Below are 15950 nucleotides of genomic sequence, written 5' to 3'. Positions count from 1 at the left end.
TCTCCTGTTCCTGTTGTCTACCTGATTTTGGCCAAGGGGTGATGTTCACTCTCTGCTCATGCCATCATTTTCTCTGCCATCATGGAGCTTCCCCTCATGTCTGTAAGCCAAAATAAACCCTTTTTCCCCATAGGCTGCTCTTGGTTGGGTGTGTTCTTCCAGAAGTGCAAACCTGACTGCAACAGTAAAGTTGGTACTGAAAGTGGTGTCATTGCTGCTAGACACTTGACTGTGTGGCTTTGGCCTTTTTGCACTGATTTTCAAGAGGAATGTGGAAGGATTTGAAATGTTGGCGTAAGAGACAGTCTTGTAGTTCTGTAAGTACAGCTTGATAGACCATTCTGGTCAGAGTTGAAAGACCTGAATACAGTAAGAATTATGGACTGTGAAGTTTGGCTCATGAGGGTAGGAAAGAGCTTTGCCTGGACTGGGCTAGCAGGTAATTTGTGTCAGAGGCTTGCTATTATACCCATGTCCTGAGAAATTGTACAGGGTTACATTGCATAGAAATGGACTGGTTTGAGCAGAGAGATATGGCACAAAAAGAAATCTTTGGGATAAAACTTCTGCCCATTCAGCTGCAATTATATGAGAGATTATAGACTTTGAGATTGGATCAGCTGACCTGTATTGGGGCAACAGGAAGGATGTAGACTCTTTTGAATGGGCTGAATGCTCGAGGAGTGTCCTGTTTTTCAAAATCTGCTTTATTCCCCCCCTGGATCAATGAATTGGCACCCTACCTGGTATTATGGTCTATAAGAAATGCAGGAAAGAGAGGATCATTGAATTTGCACCGCAGTCTTGTGTTTTGGAAATGGCCATGGGCAGTGTGTAGCAGGTTTGTTGGATTGCCTACATGGAGACTAGATGGAGCCATGAGAATGGACCATGGGTTGCAGTGGAGACCCATTAGAGATGCTGGGACCATGTGATGGCTGCTAAGGAAAGCTGCTGGCCCCCGATGAAGTTTTCCAGGACTGTGAGTAGCCTAGCTGGAGGGGTGGAATTGGAACTCTAGAGACTTACTTGTTGCTGCTTAAAATTATTGGATTTGTAGACTTATTGCTGGCTAAAGTCGTTGGACTTGGAGCTACAGAGTTTGATGTTTAAATCTTGTATTTGTTAAATATTTCTTTGCTATTCCCAGTGCCATCTTTTGCAGTATGTATGTTTATTCTGTGCCATTATGGGTTTTTTGAGGATTTTTATTGTTTATTTTTTGGTATTATGGCTTAGTTAAAAGATTTTGGACTATGGGAATGTTTGAACATCATTAGGATTCATAACAACTACGGGGACTTTCAAAGTTGGACTGAAAGTGTTGCATTTTATATCATGGATGATCAGTTTATGGGGGCCAGGGGCAGAATGTGGTGGTTTGATTCAGATACCCCATAAACCTAGGTGTTCTGAATGATAGGTTCCCAACTGATGGCAATTTGGAAATTAAAACCTCTTGGAGGCTGCCTCCTGAGGGGAAGGATGGGGGTAGAGTGCCTTAGTCTGAGGAGTGGCCTGCCTAACAGTTTCAGAGTGTTATCTTTCATGACAGCAAGTGACAGAGACTTGAGACTGCCATCAGATGAATTTACCCTTTATTTTTTTCCAGGTAGGGTCTTACTCAAGCCCAGGCTGACCTGGAATTCACTACGTAGTCTCAGGGTGGCCTCGAACTCTCAGTGATCCTCCTACCTCTGATTCCTGAGTGCTGGGATTAAAGATGTGTGCCACCACACCCAACTAAAAAGAATTTTTCTTTTCACATACAGGGTCTGTGGTGGTTTGATTCAGGTGTCCCCCATAAACTTAGGTGTTCTGAATACTAGGGTCCCAGCTGATGGAGATTTGGGAATTAACACCTCCTGGAGGGAGTGTATCATTGGGGGCCGGCTTATGGGTATTAAAGCCAGTTTCCCCTTGCCAGTGTTTGGCACACCCTCCTGTTGCTGTGGTCCATCTTCTGTTGGCCAGGGGGTGATGTCCACCCTCTGCTCATGCCATTGTTTCCCCCTGCCATCGTGGAGCTTCCCCTCGAGCCTGTAAGCCAAATAAACCTCTTTTTCCCAGAAGCTGCTCTTGGTTGGGTGATTTCTACCAGCAATGCGAACCAGACTGCAACAGTAAAGTGGTACCGAGGAGTGGGATTGCTGCTAGATACCTGACTATGTGGCTTCAGCCTTTTGGAACTGATTTTCAAGAGGAATGTGGAAGGAGTTGAAACCTTGGCCTAAGAGATGCCTTGCAGTGTTGTAAGTACAGCTTAAAGGACTATTCTGGTCTGAGCTCTAAGACCTGAATGCAGTAAGAACTACGGACTGTGAGGTTTGGCTTATGAGAGTGAGAAAAAGCTTTGCCTGGACTGGGCTAGCAGTTTGTGTGAGAAGCTTGCTCTTGTGCCCATGTCCTGAGAAGTTGTGCAGGGTTGCTTAGCGTAGAAATTAACTGGTGTGTGCAGAGGGATATGGCACAGAAAGAAAAATCTTTGGGTGAACTGTTGCCCGTTCAGCTGCAACTGAGAGATTACAACCTTTGAGACTGGGCTAGCTGACCTGCGCTGGGGCAACAAGAAGAATGTCAACTCTTTTGAAGGGGTCTGAGTGCTCAAGGAGAGTCCTATTCTTCAAAGTCTGCTTTATTCCCCCCTGGATTAACAAATTGGCACCCTACCTGGAATTGTGGAGTATAAGAAATGCTGGAAAGAGGGTCATTGAGTTTGCAACACGGTCTTGTGTTTTGGAAATGGCCATGGGCAGTGTGAAGCGGGTTTGCTGGTTGCCTGCATAGAGACCCCATGGGGCCATGAGGATGAACCGTGGCTTGCAGTGGAGACCCAGTGGAGATGCCGGGACCATGAGATGGCTGCCGAGGAGCTGCCGGCCCCGATGAAGTTTTCCAGGACTGTGAGTAGCCTAGCTGGAGGGGCGGAATTGGAATGCCAGAGACTTGTTGCTGGTTAGAATTATCGGACTTGAAGATTTGTCACTGGTTTGAGTTGCTGGACTTGAAGCTAGAGTTTGATGTTTGCCCTGGTTGTTTTAAATCTTGTATTGGTTGAATGTTTCTTTGCTATGCCCAATGTCATCTATTGCAGTGTGAATATTTATTCTGTGCCATTCTGGGTTTTTTGAGGTTATATTTTGGTATTATGGCCCAGTTAAAAGATCTTGAACTATGGGGATGTATGAACATCATTGAGATTGATAAAAACTATGGGGACTTTTAAAGTCAGACTGAATGCGTTGTAGTTTACATCATGTATGGATATCAGTTTATGGGGGCCAGGGGCGGAATGTGGTGGTTTGATTCAGGTGTCCCCCATAAACTTAGGTGTTCTGAATACTAGGGTCCCAGCTGATGGAGATTTGGGAATTAACGCCTCCTGGAGGGAGTGTATCATTGGGGGCCGGCTTATGGGTATTAAAGCCAGTTTCCCCTTGCCAGTGTTTGGCACACCCTCCTGTTGCTGTGGTCCATCTTCTGTTGGCCAGGGGGTGATGTCCACCCTCTGCTCATGCCATTGTTTCCCCCTGCCATCGTGGAGCTTCCCCTCGAGCCTGTAAGCCAAATAAACCTCTTTTTCCCAGAAGCTGCTCTTGGTTGGGTGATTTCTACCAGCAATGCGAACCAGACTGCAACAGGGTCTCACTCTAGCCTGGGCTGACCTGGAACTCTTTCTGCAGTCCCAGGTTGGTCTCGAACTCACAGTGATCCTCCTACTTCTGCCCCCCCCCCCAAGTGCTGGGATTAAAGGCATGCACCACCAAGTCTGGCTTTTAAGTATGTGGTAGATATGGGATACCCAAACTCAGCACGAGAATGAGTTTCCTCGTGTCCTGTCCCTTCATAAAAATAGTTCACACAGCCAGTTCCATCTAAATGTATTCAGTGAAAAAAAATGCTTCTTTCTGGGCATGGTGGCACGTGCCTTTAATCCCAGCACTTGGGAGGCAGAGGTAGGAGGATTGCTGAGAGTTTGAGGCCATCCTGAGACTACACAGTGAATTCCAGGACAGCCTGAGCTAGAGCAAGACCCTACCTCTAAAGCTTCTTGGCTGATGACTGAGTGACCTGAATACAATTCTTATGATAAAGTATTATACACTGACCTAACACGAGCACTTTCTGTGATGTACCTCAACTCATCCTAGTGACCATAAATAGCTAATTAATGACACAGTATATTTTGTGGAGCACTTATGGGAGTTATGCACCCTGAGGTAGCAGTTCTCCATGTCTGGAGCTACTGAAGCACAACTGAACTTATGTTATTTATTTATTTTTTGGGTTTTTAAATTAAATTAAATTAAATTAAATTTATTTGCAAGCAGAGAGAGAGAGAGACAGACAGACAGAGAGAGAGAGAGACAGAGAGAGTACGGGTGCATCAGGGCCTCCAACCACTGCAAACAAACTTCAGATACGTGCGCCCCCTTGTGCATCTGGCTTATGTGGGTCCTGGGGAATTGAACTTGAGTCTTAGGCTTCACAGGCAAGCACCTTAACTGCTAAGCCATCTCTCCATCCCTTTTTCTGTTTGTTTGTTTTTAGTAGGTTCATGCTCTAGCTCAGGCTGACCTGGAATTCACTATGTAGTCAGGGTGGCTTATGTTATTTTAACACTCATGAATTTTTTTTTTAATTTTTTTTGTTCATTTTTTATTTAGTTATTTGAGAGCAACAGACACAGAGAGAAAGACAGATAGAGGGAGAGAGAGAGAATGGGCGCACCAGGGCTTCCAGCCTCTGCAAACGAACTCCAGATGCATGCGCCCCCTTGTGCATCTGGCTAACGTGGGACCTGGGGAACCGAGCCTCGAACCGGGGTCCATAGGCTTCATAGGCGAGCGCTTAACCGCTAAGCCATCTCTCCAGCCCAACACTCATGAATTTATAATATGAACATGATCATCAAAATGTGGATCCCATTGCTAAGTGTATGTTGACAACAGCTAAATAATTTTCCATATCATTTAAACCATCAAAACAAATGTGGCCAGGCTTGCTGGTGCATGCTTTTAATCCCAGCACTCAGGAGGCAGAGGTAGGAGGATCACTGTGAGTTTGAGGCCACCCTGAGACTACAGATGAATTCCAGGTCAGCCTGAGCTAGAGTGAGACCCTACCTCAAAAAATCCCCCCCCCCAAATGTAATAAACACAATAATGTGACATAGCCTTATTCTGTTCTCCTGTTTACCCTTCTCCCAAGCTTTTTACACAAAACTGGGTAAAGTATTTTAGTGACATATTTGACACATTCAATTATATGTCTTACCAACTCATGTTATTTGAAAAATAAACAGAAATCCTCCTCTAAAACAAGTATACATGCATGTATGTGTCTGTGGTGCTGGGGACTGAATGCAGGGCCTTGCATAAATCGGATAAGTACTCAACCTCTGAGATATTTATAGCCTAAAAGCAAGTACTACCCTAACTTTAAAAAAGTGTTTTTAAGGGCTGGAGAGATGGCTTAGCAGGCACTTATTTGCAAAGCCAAAGGACCCAGATTCAATTCTCCAGGATCCACATAAGCCAGATGCACAAGGTGGTGCATGTGTCTAGAGTTTGCTTGCAGTGGCTAGAAGCCCTGGCGCGCCCATTCCCTCTCTCTACCTCGGTCTATGTCTCTGTCTCCAATAATATATATAAACATTCCTCCTTTTAAAAAAAGTTATTCAAGCTGGGCATGGTGGCACACACCTTTAATCCCAGCACTCATGAGGCATAGGTAAAGAGGATTGCTGTGAATTTGAGGCCACTCTGAGAGTACATAGTGAATTCCCAGTCAGCGTGAGCTAGAGTGAGGCCTACCTGGATAGCTCAGTGGCTAAGGCATTTGCCAGCAAAGCCTAATGACCTGAGTTGGATTCATCGTGTAAAGACATATGAGGCACATGGCATCTAGAGTGTGTTTGCAGGTGGCCAAAGGCTTGGGTTTGCCCAACTCTCTCACTTCCTCTTTCTGTCCCCCTCTCACAAATAAATCAAAATACTTAAAAGAAAAGTAAATTTGGAGCTCACATATTCAGCTGGACTAGCTAGCCAGCAAGCTCCAGGGATACTCCCGTTTCCACCTCCCCAGCTCCTGGATTACAGGTGCCTGCTGCCACACCCAGCTTCTTACACAGGTGCTGGGAATTCAGACTCATACTTGCATGGCAAGCGCTTTACTGGCTGAGCCATCTCCCCAGTCCGGAAATCTTGCTAGATAAAATGCGTAAAACGCTGCAGCTCCTCTTTTGATAGAACACCCTGGTATAAACCACTGAGCACCACTGAGCACAAAAGGGGTCAGGAGTTCACGGTCATCCACATCTATGCATCTACATAGCAAGTTTGAGGCAAAGGCTATGTAAGACTTTGCCTAAGAAAACCGAAAAATAGAAATAAGATTTTTAAGTGAGAAGACTGGAGTGCAGGCAGACGGCCCGAGAAACAATGAATTTTACATAGAAACTCATCAGCATCAAATCAGCCAACAATGATGGAAACATAATATTCTTCCAGTGCTTTTGGAAAACTGTAACTGTCTGTCAGTACTCCTATTAGTAAGAAGCAAATTGTCTCTTCCCTTTTGTGAACTCTCTTATTTATATATGAACTTCTAAGCAAGTCATTTGAAATGGAGCCCTGATTTATTTAAGTGGATGCGCATAAACATAACGATGGGAAAACAACCCCTCCATCACGACACCATAAAATGTTATATTAATTAACTTTATTCGTATGTGTACTTAAGCCTGGCAGTGTAGCTCTGGGCTCCTGTTTATTCAAACTAAAAATAAGACCGGATATCATTTTAATAGAATTTGTTCCCCTGAAATAAGTAAGTCCCAATGCTGTGGAAGAATTAAACGGTTTGAACTTGGATTTATAATTCAGAGTTTGAATGTAGTCTTTATATAGTTGGGGAAGCAACTGATCCCCCCAGCATGGTCTCTGAAGACACTAGGCTCCAGAACAGGTTCCATCTGATGGGAAGTCAGGCTAGCCATTGTACTGTCTGGAAGTCAAGTTCCCCCACCCTGCTGCTTCAGAAACTGTTGACAGTTGCAAATGAGATAAGAGGGGACACTGCACGCGACAGTCTAAATGCCTCTTCACTACTGGAGTGAAAATCAAACTGTGACCTTGGGAGGCCAGAGTGTAATATCCTCTGAGAGGTGAGGAACCTCATCACTACTGAAGAGTGTAAGCCTCGCTGCCTAGGTCTCCCCTATGGGATTACCTTTCTCTTGTTATTTTACCAGTTCTTACTGATAGTAATTGATTAATTCATTTCTCAGCATTACAAACAATGTGGTACTTCATGAATTTGATGTCCATATCCATAGATTAGGGTAGATTTTCGTTACTGTATGCACACAGTAAGTTCCATTTGGCCTTACATCTTCAAGGGATACACACAATTGTTATTTTTATAGGCAGGAAAGTATTCAACTTTATATTTCTACCAATAGGGTACAAGAGCCTTTTCCTGTAGACCTTCCCGGTACCAACTGGCATTCAACAACAATTTCAACAACTTCTCCTTCCCTCCTTCTCTTACTTCTTCTTGCCAAGGTGACAGATGCCTCATATTTCATTATTCTTCTCCTATTGCAAGTATCCTTCATATATTTATATTTTGTGCTATAGCATATCTCTTGTCCATTTTTCTTTCTTCCTCTCTCTCTCTCTTTTTCTTGGGTGGGGGAGGGTTTCAAGGCAGGGTTTCACTCTAGCCCAGGCTGACCTGGAATTCACTATGTAGTTGCAGAGTGGCCTCTAATCATGTTGATTCTCCTACGTTTGCCTCCCAAGTGCTGGGATTAAAGGTATATGCCACCACGCCCAGGTTCTTGTCCACTTTTCCAGTGATTTGTTCACTTTTAAATTATTTGAATGAGCTCTTTGTTATTCAAGAAAATTAGGTGTCCATATGTTTCTAATAGTTGAAATAGATTATTTTCTTCCCTTTGTCATAACAATTGAAGTCTTAAGTCTTTGTACAATGAATTTCATCCTGACTGTTTTAAAAAAACAAGATATCGTAGATGTCATGAGATAAACTACCCCTACTTTAAAGGTAAGTAAATAATGAGAAAGTAGAAAATGTAACCAAGCAACATCTGAGTTATTCTAGAAACAACATATGATGCCTTTCCAATCTGCATGAAGCTTGGCTGTCAAACTCAGAAGGCCAGTTTATTCCATGTGGCTCTTTAGTGTCCTTCAACATCCAAAAACTTCAGAATTTTGAGTAGCGCTGTTGCAGGTGGTAACTCCCGTTGTGAGCACCCTGAGGCTCGCTGTGACATAATGGTAATCAGATCTTTAAAATGTAAAGATATCAATGTATACTACAGAGGAAGTCACAGCATGAGAAGCATGCCATAGAAAGGTCTCTACACTTGGAGTTACCAGGGTTCTAGAAGTGTCTCCCTCTGCTGTTTTCTTACTGGGTAACTTCAGATAACTGACTCAAACGGTCTATGCCACCGTCTTCTTCATGTATAAAATGGAAATATGAACTTTTTACCTATCAAATAGATTGCATTGCTCACTAAAGGAACTCGCGGTAAGGCATTCTGTAAGCTCCGCAGCACTTGCAATTACTTAAGTTGTTGAGTAGTAAGATGCCTGTACGATACTTACTCTCAGCAACGGCTTGTTGGCTCTCTGTTGCCCAGTGTCTAAGAAGATTTTAGTGCTGCAATTGAATACACAGACTTCCTACGAGATCACTTAAACTTTATTTCCTTCACACTTAAATCTCTTTTTGTTTGCTTGTTTTGAGGCAGGTCTTATTGAGGCTCAGGATGACCTAGAGCTCCCTCCATAGCCCTGGCTGGCCTTGAACTCACAATCCTCCTATGAGGATGCCCTCCCCTGCCACATTTCCCCACCAGCCAGTCCACTTTGGTGATTATAAACTTGAACCCTCACACCCAGCTACATTTCCTTAATATTTAAACAATTATTGACTTAGTTTGATTAAATGTTTATATTTTATCTTCTTATTTGAACATATTCAAAATGTGTCATATATTATAAGGATAAACCAAATTGGAATTATACATAAATCTAAATTATTTGGCAAATTGTTTTGTGTGTCTTGGGAATAAAAATTTTGAACTATATAGAGTAATACCTAAAAGAGAGTCATTAGATCCTTTCACAAATGTGTCTGATATTTTCCTAAACATACCTAAACACTTAAGAAAAGCTTTTTGGGGACTGGGGGGTGGCTAAGCAGTTAAGTTAACTTAAGCAGTTAAGCGCTTACCTGTGAAGCCTAAGGACCCTGGTTCAAGGTTTGCTTCCTCAGGACCTATGTAAGCCAGATGCACAAGGGGGCACATGCATCTGGAGTTTGTTTGCAGTGGCTGGAGGCCCTGGCATGTCCATTCTTAATCTATCTGCCTCTTTCTCTCTCTGTCTGTCGCTCTCAAGTAAATAAATTAAAATGAACAACAACAACAAATTTTTTAAGCTTTTTTTTTTGTCTTTCCCTAGCAATAAGAATTGTTTTAAGGCTTAGCCAGGTATGGTGTCGCACACTTTTAATCCCTGTACTCACAAGGTACAGGTATGAGAACTGCCTTGAGTTCAAGGCCACCCTGAGACTACACAGTGAATTGCAGTCAGCCTGAGCTAGAGTGAGACACTACCTTGAAAAACAAAACAAAAAAAATTTTAAGGCTTAACATCTACTAAGATTAAGATTATATAGTCATTAAATCAGCAGTGTTTTCAGACTACTTCTGTTTAATCTAAGAGATGTGAGGCACTTTAGAGGTTTACACTTGATTCAGAGCCATCTGACCTTGTCACTGAGGAGGCTAGTGTTATTTAGTGGTCAGTTTTGATGGAAGTGCCTGTGACAGTCATTGTGGAGTTTCATATAGCTAAAAACCCCTAGTTTCTGGTTTTTTTTTTTTTTTGGTTATTTGAGGTAGGGTCTCACTCTAGCCCAGGCTAACCCAGAATTCACTATTAGTTTCAGGATGGCTTCCAACTCACAGTGATCCTCCTACCTCTGCCTCCTAAGTGCTAGGATTGAAAGCATCTGCCACCACGCCCTGCTTGTAACTTGTATTGACAACCTCGATACACCTAGATAACCTACCCTGATCCCAATCCCCTTTCACCACCCTCACTTTAACTCCTTCTAAGTCCCCTTCCACTGAATCTCTTTCTAACTAATCTTTCTTCTATTTTTAAAATATCTTTATTTATATTTATTTATTTGCAAGCAGAGAGAGAGAAAGAGAAAGAATGGACACAGCAGGGCCTCCTGCCACTGCAAATGAACTCTAGATGCATATGCATGTGCACTTTGTGCATCTGGCTTTACGTGGGTACTGGGGAACTGAACACTGGCCATCAGGCTTTACAAGCAAACACCTAAGTGCTGAGTCATCTTCCTAGCCCTCTCTTCTATTAGAATGTCATCATTTTTTTTTCTCCTTTTTTGTAGGTCTTGGGGAGGTAGCATTAGCCACAGTGAGGTCATGAAGGCCGAGGCCACTTTGTTTCTAGAAGACCGTATTGTAAGCAACCCTCCCCTTGTTTGACTCTTACATTTCTTCCTCCCCCTCTTCTGCAGTGATCCCTGAGCCTGGGAGGGTGTGATAGACACTGAACACTCCACTGTCTCTCCTTCACCACGCTTTCAATGAGTTTTGAGCCTCCCCACTGGTCATTGCTGTCTGAAAAGGAAAGCTTCTCTAACCAAAAGTGAGAGTAGCATTAATATATGGGCATAAACATAAGTATTTAGAAGACAGTTTGGTGGGCATGATATATCCAGTTATTCAGACGCCAGCAGCCGTTTCCCCCTTAGGGCTTATGACCTCCCCAGTCATAGGCTTTTGTGTAAGTTTCCAGTACCAGGTATGAATTTCCTGCAGTGGAGCAGGCCTCCAAACCAATCAGAGAGCAGCTCGGGACATGCAAACACTGCTCTAGTTGGCACATTTGGCCTGGCTGGCCAGCCATATAGCTTTCAGGGTCCACTGCTGGTTAAAACCATTGAGGACTTTTCTCTATCAACAAGCTACATGGATTTTTCCAGCTAAAGTACATCTGCTCTTTCACACACTCATACAAGCCCCCCCCCCCACCACACACATTTCAATATTGGGCCGCTATTGGACAGACCCTTCAGTAAAATGACAAAAGGCAGTATTGAGATCTTAGCGCATTGCTTTCTCAAGAGATGTTTCTTGTTCTCTTGTTGTTTCTTGGGTCATGTTGTCTTTTTAGCTATTGTTGCCTGCTTTGATCTCATGGCACTAGTTGATATTTATTTTTCAAGACTACATGGAGAGTAGGACATGTTTCAGTGGGGAATTTGGTTTTGGTCTTGTCTGATACATGAGACCTTTTGACTGCCTAACACTCCCATTTTTGTTTTATTTTCTTCCTTTCTTTTTTCGTTTTTTCCTTTTGGTTTCTCGAGGTAGGGTCTTGCTCCAGCTCAGGCTGACCTGGAATTACCTAGTCTCAAAGTGACCTTGAACTCACAGTAACCTCTACCTGCCAAGTGCTGGGACTAAGTGTGAGCCACCCCCCAACCCCGCCTTGCCTCCCATTTTTAGATTGTTTTTCACTTTCTGCTTCAGCTGTAGCCCAGGCTGACTGGGAACTCTGTCTGTAGCCCAGGCTGGCTTTGAACTCATGGTGATCCTACCCTGAGTACTGGATTAAAGGTGTGAGTCACCATGCCTGGCATGTTTTTAGATTTGATATAGCCCAATTTCTTTTCTTTTCTTTTTTCTATTGCTGATTTTGTTTTTATTATAAAATCTGAGAATCTCTTGTCAAATCTAAGGTCACAAATACTGTCTTCTATATTTTCTTGTATGACCATTGTAATGCTACTTTTTTCTTGGGCCTTTAGTCTGTTATGCTTTGGATCTCAAATGTTCATCAAAGGCTTTATGCTTGCTTGTCCTCAGTGATTATACTGCCCAGAAGTGGAGCTACTGGAAGAGGATTGATGCCTCTGAAACTGTGACCCCAAATAAATATTTCCTCCCTTAATTTGTCCTTCCAGATTATTTTAGTCACAGTGAAGAGATAGCTAACTAATCACACCATTAATTCTATTCCACTAATTTATGTATTTGTATTTACGCCAGAACCAATATTATTTCATAAGAATTACCAGGTGTAGTAGTGCACACCTGTAATCCCAGCATTTAGCAGGCTGAGGCAGGAGGATCATGAGTTTGAGGCCAGTCTGGACTACAGAGTGAGATATGCCACAAAAAATAAGCAAATGGGGCTGGGGATATGGCTCAGCAGTTACAGACACTTGCTTGCAAAGCCTGTTAGCCTTGGCTCAATTCCACAGTACTGATGTAAAGCCAGATGCACAATGTGGCCCATGATTCTGAAGATTTATTTCAAGTTTGTTTGCAGTGGCAAGAGGGTCTGGTCCACCCATACTCTCTCTAGCAGATAAATAAACAAAAATAGCTAAAAAAAAAAAAATAGATGAGCAAACAAACACCAATCAATTAAACAGAGAGCTTTTATAAATACTCTTGGTTTGGTACAGCTCTAGATGACTCCAATTTTTTTCTTTTTCTTTTCTTTTTTTTGGTTTGTTTTTTGAGGTAGTTTCTCCACTTTATCCTAGGCTGACCTGGAATTCACTATGTAGTCTCAGGCTGGACTCAAAAGCACAGAAATCCTCCTATCTCAGTCTCCTGAGTGTTGAGATTAAAGGCATGTGCCACAATGCCTAGCTAGCTCTGATATTTTTAATGAGTAGTTAGAATTTAGATGACATTAAAAATAGAGAAGTAAATTGGGCATAGTGGTGCCCACATTTAATCCCAGCATGTAGGAGGATTGCAATAAATTCAAGGCCACCCTGAGACTACATAGTGAATTAGAGGGCTGGAGGGATGGCTTAGCAGTTAAGCGCTTGCCTGTGAAGCCTAAGGACCCCAATTCAAGGCTTGATTCTCCAGGACCCACATTAGCCAGATGCACAAGGGGACGCACGCGTCTGGAGTTTGTTTGCAGTGGCTGGAAGCCCTGGTGTGCCCATTCTCTCTCTCTTTTATCTGCCTCTTCCTCTCTCTCTGTCTGTCACTTTCAAATAAATAAATAAAAGTAAACAAAAAATTTTAAAAAAATTAGAGAAGCTAGTTGGAAAGAAGAAGGATTCAATGGCGGGGGGGGGAGTTGTGAGGGGAAAAGAGGGTGCGTGGAGGGGATTGTGATGATTATGATCACATTAAATTGATTATATTAATGGAAGTTGTCAATAAAAATAGTTTAAAAAATAACATTTAGACTGTGAAAGGATTTAACTCAAATGACCTAACTGTACATTAAGATCTTATACTATACCAGCAAAGTAATGTGCTGTCTCCTGTGTTTAGTGTGAAACTTACATGACAAAGAGGAGAATTTGTTTTCTTATCTGATTGTGCATTTTGAAAATCAAAACTCAAAATAAATTATTTAATTTAGAAAATGGAAAGATACTAAGTAAATCTACCCTCCTCTTTACACAGATCAAAGACAAGGTCTTTGTTCTTTTCATAATAAAGGTATCACCTCTTGCTGAGCTGTGACTTACAAAGCATTTGCTCCATTAGAGTAGTATTTGCAGACTAGAAATAATTCAAGTGTTTTGACAGGCTTTGTACCTCTCTAAAAGGACCAGTAATTAGTGGTGTGGACAGGGATGATCATCATCTCTTTTGTAGTCAAGGCTCATCACAATGAGGGTGTGTCTCCAGATATTTAGATTATAAAATTTTGTACTTGTCTCTGGAAACTTGACACCATGTAGACTTAATACAGTGTCTTTTTTTTTTTTTTTTTTTGAGGTAGGGTCTCACTGTAGCCCAGGCTGACCTGGAATTCACTATGTAGTCTCAGATTGTCCTCAAACTCACAGTGATCCTCCTACCTCTGTTTATCTAGTGCTGGGATTAAAGGTGTGTGTTACCACACCCACCCAATGCCTCAATGGTAAAGATAATTTTAAAGTAGAAACATAAGAAAGTAACTGATAATTTTAAATAAATACAGTATATAGAAATGTACTACGAGAAATCATAAGATCATGGAATATTTTCTTTTTCTGTATTCCTTCTATATTTCAAGTTTTCAATTTTCTTACAATGGCATGCCCATTGCCTCTCATACCTCAGCAGGGATCAGAAACAAAGACAGATGCCATGCAAAGGTAGTTCAATATTAGAAAAGATACTGTCAGGCTGGAAAGATGGCTTAGTGGTAAGGCACTTGCCTGCAAAGCCAATGGACCCAGGTTCAATTCCCCAGAACCCACATAAGCCAGATGCACAAAGGGGCACATGTGTCTGGAGTTCATTTGCAGTGGCTGAAGGCCTTGGCGTGCCCATTCTCTTTTTCTTTCCTCCCTCTTCCTCTCTGTCTTTCTGAAATAAATAAATAAAAATAGAAAAAAAAAAACCATTTAAAAAAGAAAAGGTAGTATCAAGTATTATAATTGTTTTTCCTGAAATTTCTGACCATTATAAAAGATTCACAACTTAGACTAATGTAGAGGCCAGTTATTTTGTGTTTTGCCAAGGTCTTAGCTCACCTTTTGTTTTCTCATTTATAAACCACTTACTGATTGTGGTGGTTTGATTCAGCTGCCCCCCATAAACTCAGGTGTTCTGAATGCTAGGTTCCCAGCTGATGGAGACATGGAAATTAATACCTCCTGGAGGCAGTGTATTGTTGGGGCAGGCTTATGGGTATTATAGCCAGTTTCCCCTTGCCAGTGTTTGGCACACTCTCCTGTTGCTGTTGTACACCTGATGTTGGCCATGGGGTGATGTCCACCCTTTGCTCATGCTATCATTTCCCCCTGCCATTGTGGAGCTTCCCCTTGAGAGTATAAGCCAAAATAAACCTCTTTTTCCCAGACGCTTCTCTTGGTTAGGTGATTTCTACCAGCAATGTGAACCTGACTGCAACACTGATTATCTATGTGCCAGGCTTTAATACATCCCTATCTATTAGTGACGTGGGAAACATCATGTTTTACTTAAGCCATAATGAATTAGACTGAAGTTTATTTATTTTTAAATATTTTTATTTATTTATTTGTAAGCAAAGACAGAATGAGAGAGGAGGAATGAGTGTGTCAGGGCCTCTTGCCATTGCAAATGAACTCCAGACTTTTTGTGCAATTGCCTTTACATGGGTACTAGGGAATCAAACCTAGGCTAGCAGAGAGAAATGAGAGAGAGAGAAAGACAGAGAGAGAAGAGAAAATGGGCATACTAGGGCTTCCAGCCACTGAAAATGAACTCCAGATGCATGCATTGCTAGGTACATCTGGCTTATGCAGTTGGGGAATCAACCTGGGCCCTTTGGCTTTTCAGGCAAGCACCTTAACTGCTAAATCATCTCTCTAGCCCAATAGGCCAGATTTTAATTAGCTGAAATGTCTTTCCCTAGACCTCAAACAGACTGTATTTGGAGGCAAGAGATTTTGAATCTAAACACTAGTACTTATTATCGTTCTGGGCCTCAGCTTCCTCACATGGCCAATGGTTTGCTTTGAAGGCATGGTGGTGGAAGGTTAGTGTTCATGGTGGTCCATGCTAAGTTCTCAAGAAGAGTGCTGGGTCTGGCTTTTTTTTTATTTTAAAAATTATTTATTTGAGAGAGACAGAGAGAGAGAGAGAGAGAGAGAGAGAGAGAGAGAGAATGGGCATGCCAGGGCCTCCAGCCACTGCAAACAAACTCCAGACGCATTTGCCACCCGGTGCATCTGGCTTATGTGGGCACTGGGGAATCGAACTTGGGTTGTTAGCCTTTTCAGGCAAGTGCCTTAACTGCTCTGTCATCTCTCTAGCCCTGAGATGTGTATTTTTTTAAAGATTTATTTTTATTTATTTATTTATTTATTTATTTGTTAGATACAGAGAGAGAGAGGTGGGAGGTGGAGAGAGA

The 15950-nt window shown here is 42.3% G+C and overlaps 1 protein-coding gene across 4 annotated transcripts in view; it reads right to left on the bottom strand.

The window, feature by feature from the left end:
- The window catches only part of Pced1b (PC-esterase domain containing 1B), a 191853-nt gene that overhangs the window by 133523 nt on the left and 42380 nt on the right, over positions 1 to 15950 (bottom strand). Inside the window, exon 4 of one of the 4 annotated variants that reach the window (XR_006637776.1) lies at positions 14372 to 14419. The exons of the other annotated variants lie outside the window; for them this stretch is intronic. The gene's annotated coding sequence lies outside the window, so the exon portion shown is untranslated. Of the gene's footprint in view, positions 1 to 14371; positions 14420 to 15950 lie in introns of those variants that run through there. 4 annotated transcript variants of the gene reach the window in all.

This window comes from Jaculus jaculus, chromosome 6 (genome assembly GCF_020740685.1).
Source record: "Jaculus jaculus isolate mJacJac1 chromosome 6, mJacJac1.mat.Y.cur, whole genome shotgun sequence".
Classification (NCBI taxonomy): domain Eukaryota; kingdom Metazoa; phylum Chordata; class Mammalia; order Rodentia; family Dipodidae; genus Jaculus; species Jaculus jaculus.
The sequence above is the reverse complement of the archived record's forward strand: the minus strand, read 5'-3'. Positions and strand labels throughout refer to the sequence as shown.